The following is a 7,127-nucleotide window of genomic DNA, read 5'->3' as shown; positions in this document are numbered from 1 at the left end:
CTGCAGGGGGCTCAAGTTTGCTCACATCAGTGTGTGGCTGTAAGGGAAATTGTGGGTCATCAGAGCTGGCTCCCTCTGCACTCTGTTATGTGGAGGATAGCGGAGCATGTTATGCCCCGCTATCCTCCACATACATGCTCCTCAGACATCCCCACATGCCCCACATATGCATGGACATAAAATGAAAGAGATCACCACACACTCACCTGAAAGCGAGGTTCTCAGTTGCGGAAGGTCCCCCCCTGGATGGGCTGACGTAATTTCTGGCGCAGATCTTGTGGTCCCTAGACCATTCCCCCTGCAGGGGGCTCAACTTTGCTCACACCAGTGTCTGGCTGTAAGGGAAATTGTGGGTCATCAGAGCTGGCATCACAAGGCCATCACTCATTACCTTCATGTCCAGCAGCAGACTGTATGCTTTGGGTACCATTGTATGTAACATCATATAATACAAGGATGGGCACTGCTCATTCCGGGACACTTTCTATAAGTAGAAGAAGAAGAATACAAACAATTCTGTAGCAGCCAACAATTCATATAAGCAGAAGAAAACCATGAGCCAAGCTCACACGTGTAACAGCTACAGTAAGTAGTTGGAACATTCTTCCAAGATTTAACTTACACATGCTCACATAATAAGGAAAAGGAACAGACACACAACATGTATAAAAAATAGAGTGCAAGGAAGATCTTAGTGCGCAAAGATAGAGCTGCTGGATAGTACCCCTTTACTACTAAGAAGGTTCCCAACCCTTCAACACATGTGCCAAAGAAAAAATATGAGTAAAGGAGACTTATCCTGCGCTCCACTGTCTGTTGCTGTCTCAAGAGGTTCCCAGATATGTTATGGAAATTCATATGGATGACATACGGGAAATGAGAAGAAATTTTGCATACATAGTGAAATACCGTTTAGTATTAAGGTAAAACATGAGCATTTATTTAATACAAATGATAAAAAGCCATATACATTACAATATATGGATGCAAAAGAAGATACACACTGGATGATTGTACAGTGGTGATATAATAATTATAGCAGCAAATAGGGCTGGGGTGGGGAGTAATGAGGGAAATTACCAGATGTTGCGAACTGAATAAACAGTTCTGAGCCAGCTTGCGGGTTAATTTAGTGCAGGGAAACCCGGGAATCCCCTGAACCTTGCCGTACTGGAACAGATAATCTCTCTCCTGCTTCCCTCCTCAGTGTCCTGTGAACACCGACGCGTTTCTACCTCTGACTGAGGTCTTTTTCAAGGTGTATTGGTTTAGGCTGCTAACATGCATATTTAAATTATCCCTGACCAATCGTACCATAGACGCAGCAGCTGTGTCCTATACAGAGTAATCACCTAATCATGTCCCGTGATCTGCTGCTACGCCCTATGGTTTCCGGATTGGTCCCTGTTGCCATGGTAGTGTTTGTCAACTACCGGCGAACACTTCCGGAAAATCCACTTGTCTCCATGGTGATCGGTGCGTCCTTCCCAGTGGTGATTCCTCCCGTTATCTTGTTAATATTGTCCACATTCTTCTATCCGCTCCGGACCCACTCCTCTCATGTGTGGTCGTCTGCCGTCAAAAGGACATCCACGTCGGGATATCTAGTGGAGATGTCCGTGGTCCGGTTGGCGGAGTAGCGTCACGTCACTTCCTGTGACGTTCACCCTTGCTTGTTCTGTCTTTCTAATCGTGTGGCGGAACTTCCCTTGGCAAACCTAAACAAAGGGGATGATCTCATATTTCTCTGTGTCCTCAGTGATCGGGGGAATTGGAGGAAAATATGCATAGTTTTAGGAACATTAAAATGTTAAACAAATTGTCTCAATAGAATTCATATAGAACTTTTTTTATAAAAGTTTTGCCATATAAAACAATGCTTGTTCCTATATAAAGAATATTTCATATAAAACCCTCCATTGAAACACTAAGTAATAAATAGCCCAGTGGTAAAACAAAGGGAGAACGATATATAAAGCTAGAATTCCCATATCTTTCCATAATTCTTTCCCTCTCTTGTTTTAAAATGTAACTCTGTATGTGCCTCAAAAGAATTTTTCTATTTTTTTATAAAAACCATTTGATCTCGAAGTCGCAATTAATACCCCCAGGTTTTAATGTCCCCAGTTGGTATATTGCCTTCATTTCGGCTCTAGCCAACTGTGCGGCGATGTCCTTGCGTCTCCAATCACCCTTAATGTGTCGTATGCCGCAAAACTGCTTGATTTCACTGCATTTGCTCTGGTGCACCATGCGTTAGTGTTCTGATAGGGCATGGGTAGTAAGTGATTTCCTTATATTCCTCAGATGTTCCCCTATCCTTACTTTGAGTGGGCGGGAGGTCCTGCCAATATACCATAGCCCACAACTGCACTCAATGGCATAGATGACATTGTTTGTATTACATGTAACAAAATCCAAGATTTTGAAGTTAGTTTTATTAATAGAAACTTCTGTAATTTTGCTTCCGGACCCAGTAATTCCTCTGCATCCTAAACAACTTCCACAGCGAAAGAAACCTTTCGATTTTATGGTATTCATTTTCTTGACGGTAGTCTGAGCACTTTTTACCACACTAGTTTTGATGCTCGGGGCTTTTTTAAAAATACATTTTGGCTTTGCTGGTAGTAAGCTGCCTATTACTGGGTCCTTACGGAGAATGTTCCAGTGTCTCTTTAGCGTACTCTCCAAAGACCTGTACTGACTGCTAAATGTAGTAATGAAAGACCAGTCGTAATTCTTACTATTTTGAATTTTTTCTTTGCTGGTTAATAGATCTTTCCTATTCAGGTCTGATGCTCCAACACGTGAAACACATACTTTTCCTGGATCATATCCTGATGCTAGGAATTTATCCTGTAGTTCTTCAGCTTGTTTTCAAAGGTTTCCGGTTTGGTGCAGTTGCGTCGTAAACGCCTAAACTGACTGCCTGGAATTGAATCCAGCCAGTTAGGATGGTGGCAGCTGGTAGTGCCTATATATGCTCCAGAGTCCGTGGGTTTGATGTAGTTGCTGGTGTTAAGTCCATCTTTGTCGACTGATACCGTAATATCCAAGAAGTTAGTAGTAGATTGACTGCTTTCGAACGTAAATTTAATATTTTTGGTGTTTGAATTCAAATACGTACAGAACTCTTTAAGAGATTCCTCATCACCTTCCCAGATGAAAAAAACGTCATCGATATATCTCTTCCAGGTCACCAGATTCGCCCCAAAGGGGCAGTGGTTCCATATAGTGTCTTCCTCCCACTGCCCCATGAAGATGTTAGCATAACTTGGGGCGAACCTGGTGCCCATTGCGGTTCCGATCCTTTGTACATAGAACGTATTGTTAAAAGAGAAGTAATTGTTCTCTAGTATAAATTTCACTCCCTCCTTTATGAATGTTTTCAAATTTGTGTCCATAGAAGTTCCATCTAAAGCTTCTCTAAGTGCAGATAGACCGTCTTCATGGTCAATGATGGTGTAAAGCGATTTTACATCGGCTGACACCATTGTAAATCCGTCTTTCCATTTCAGGTCCCCTAAGACTCTTAGGAAATCCGTAGTGTCCTTCAAGTGAGAAGGATACTTGCTGACCAGGGGCTGTAGATGATAGTCTATGTATTCAGACAGATTTGATGTTATCGAGCCGATGCCTGACACAATCGGTCTTCCTGGTGGCTTAATCGGATCCTTATGTATCTTTGGCAATACATATAATAAGGGTATCACGGGATCTTTATTGTATAGGAAATTAAATTCCTTATCAGATAGTGTCCCTTTTTCTTTATACTTGGTTAGGAGGGTGTGTAATTTATCAAGAATATTCATGGTGGGGTCTGTCTTCATTTTTCCATAAGTATGACCATCGTTCAGCTGATTCATCACCTCTCGATTGTATTCGTCTTTGGACATAATAACCACACCTCCCCCTTTATCGGCGGGCTTGATGACTAACTCCTCATTGTCTTTTAACCTTTTGAGTGCTTGACGTTCCTTCATAGTTAAATTATGGTTATGTAGTTTTGGTTCCATATCTTTTATGTCGTCTGATACTAGTTTCAAAAAGGTCTCAATGAAATTCCCTCTCATATGGACCGGATTGAAAATCGATCTCGGCTTGAAGGGGGTATTCGGGACTTCCATGGGTTCTTCTACTGGATTATTAATGAAGAATTTCTTGAGGCTTAGTTTTCGTATGAATTTATTCAAATCCACAAAGGTATTGAACTTATTCAAAGGTAAAGAAGGTGCAAACTTCAAACCTTTTTCGAGGACAGAAATCTCCTCTTTTGCTAACACATGTTTGCTAAGGTTAAAGATTTTAATTTTCCCTTCTGTCGTTGATTTGGATTTTGCCCCTTTTGGATCTGCTTGTCTCTTCTTGTTTTTTTTATTTTTACGTGGTTTTGGTTTTTTATTAAGTCTACCTCCTCTGGAGCCTCGTTTTACTACTTTATATATCTTCTTCTGTGGTCCCTCACTAAAAAAGGCGATCCAGAAAGGTTGTTGTTGTCCTCTAGAATACCGTATCTGTTAGTTGTATAATTCTTTCTGTAATCACTCTTCTCCTGAACTGGGTAGGTCTCCCTATCCCAATCTGGGCGGCGTGTCTTCCTTTCCTGATCTGAATGGTAGTATGATTTTGTTCTCCATCTCGGTGACTCGGTTCTTCTCCAGTCCCGGTCAGATCTTCCGGAAAATCTTACTCTAGATTTTCCCCTCCATTTTAATGGTCTTAATTGGGGGTCCGTGTAACCCTCATCTCTATTAGATTGTGCATCTCTTCTTTGGACTGGACATCTTAATTCCTCGCTTTCGGTAGGGTTCTCTCTCTCTGTGTGAACTTGATTGCTTCGTATAGGTGTCATGCATTCACAGTCGCTTCCTTCATCTTCCTCCACGGAGTCTGTATCACTCAGTTTCCTAACCTTGTCCCTGTTGAATTTACGTACCTTCCTTTCAATGATCGCCTTTTCACTTTTTTTAAGGTTGGCCTCGATCCTTTTTTCTATCTCTTTGAATTCAGGCAGGTCCTTAAAAGGGTGTATCAAGGTTTTAAAATTACTAATCTCTACTTCTAATTTTTCTAATTCCTGTTTCCTATCTAAGATGATGAGGTTGATAAGGTCTAGAGAGCAGGTCTCCAGGATTTTATTCCATTCCTGATCAAAACCCTCGTCTGATGAACGGAAAGAGGCTGTTTTCTTTATTAGTAGGCCTTTTGGAATTATTTTGTGGGAGAGATATTTTTCTAATGTGAGTGCCTCCCACCAGATCCTATTTTCCTTCAAGAGTACTTTTTCTAATTTCTTAGTAATACTCTCTAGGCTTTCATCTATAAGGATGACTGAATCGCCATTTTCCCTGAAGACATATTCAAAAGTGTTCTTACGACTTTCTCTGATTTTAAACATATTGCTGCACAATGATCCGCCTTATTCGGGAATATACAGTAACAAAAAATAGAGTGCAAGGAAGATCTTAGTGCGCAAAGATAGAGCTGCTGGATAGTACCCCTTTACTACTAAGAAGGTTCCCAACCCTTCAACACATGTGCCAAAGAAAAAATATGAGTAAAGGAGACTTATCCTGCGCTCCACTGTCTGTTGCTGTCTCAAGAGGTTCCCAGATATGTTATGGAAATTCATATGGATGACATACGGGAAATGAGAAGAAATTTTGCATACATAGTGAAATACCGTTTAGTATTAAGGTAAAACATGAGCATTTATTTAATACAAATGATAAAAAGCCATATACATTACAATATATGGATGCAAAAGAAGATACACACTGGATGATTGTACAGTGGTGATATAATAATTATAGCAGCAAATAGGGCTGGGGTGGGGAGTAATGAGGGAAATTACCAGATGTTGCGAACTGAATAAACAGTTCTGAGCCAGCTTGCGGGTTAATTTAGTGCAGGGAAACCCGGGAATCCCCTGAACCTTGCCGTACTGGAACAGATAATCTCTCTCCTGCTTCCCTCCTCAGTGTCCTGTGAACACCGACGCGTTTCTACCTCTGACTGAGGTCTTTTTCAAGGTGTATTGGTTTAGGCTGCTAACATGCATATTTAAATTATCCCTGACCAATCGTACCATAGACGCAGCAGCTGTGTCCTATACAGAGTATACCACTGGGCTATTTATTACTTAGTGTTTCAATGGAGGGTTTTATATGAAATATTCTTTATATAGGAACAAGCATTGTTTTATATGGCAAAACTTTTATAAAAAAAGTTCTATATGAATTTTATTGAGACAATTTGTTTAACATTTTAATGTTCCTAAAACTATGCATATTTTCCTCCAATTCCCCCGATCACTGAGGACACAGAGAAATATGAGATCATCCCCTTTGTTTAGGTTTGCCAAGGGAAGTTCCGCCACACGATTAGAAAGACAGAACAAGCAAGGGTGAACGTCACAGGAAGTGACGTGACGCTACTCCGCCAACCGGACCACGGACATCTCCACTAGATATCCCGACGTGGATGTCCTTTTGACGGCAGACGACCACACATGAGAGGAGTGGGTCCGGAGCGGATAGAAGAATGTGGACAATATTAACAAGATAACGGGAGGAATCACCACTGGGAAGGACGCACCGATCACCATGGAGACAAGTGGATTTTCCGGAAGTGTTCGCCGGTAGTTGACAAACACTACCATGGCAACAGGGACCAATCCGGAAACCATAGGGCGTAGCAGCAGATCACGGGACATGATTAGGTGATTACTCTGTATAGGACACAGCTGCTGCGTCTATGGTACGATTGGTCAGGGATAATTTAAATATGCATGTTAGCAGCCTAAACCAATACACCTTGAAAAAGACCTCAGTCAGAGGTAGAAACGCGTCGGTGTTCACAGGACACTGAGGAGGGAAGCAGGAGAGAGATTATCTGTTCCAGTACGGCAAGGTTCAGGGGATTCCCGGGTTTCCCTGCACTAAATTAACCCGCAAGCTGGCTCAGAACTGTTTATTCAGTTCGCAACATCTGGTAATTTCCCTCATTACTCCCCACCCCAGCCCTATTTGCTGCTATAATTATTATATCACCACTGTACAATCATCCAGTGTGTATCTTCTTTTGCATCCATATATTGTAATGTATATGGCTTTTTATCATTTGTA

This window comes from Pseudophryne corroboree, chromosome 2, assembly GCF_028390025.1.
Source record: "Pseudophryne corroboree isolate aPseCor3 chromosome 2, aPseCor3.hap2, whole genome shotgun sequence".
In the NCBI taxonomy this organism is placed as follows: Eukaryota; Metazoa; Chordata; class Amphibia; order Anura; family Myobatrachidae; genus Pseudophryne; species Pseudophryne corroboree.
This window is presented reverse-complemented; position numbering follows the sequence as displayed.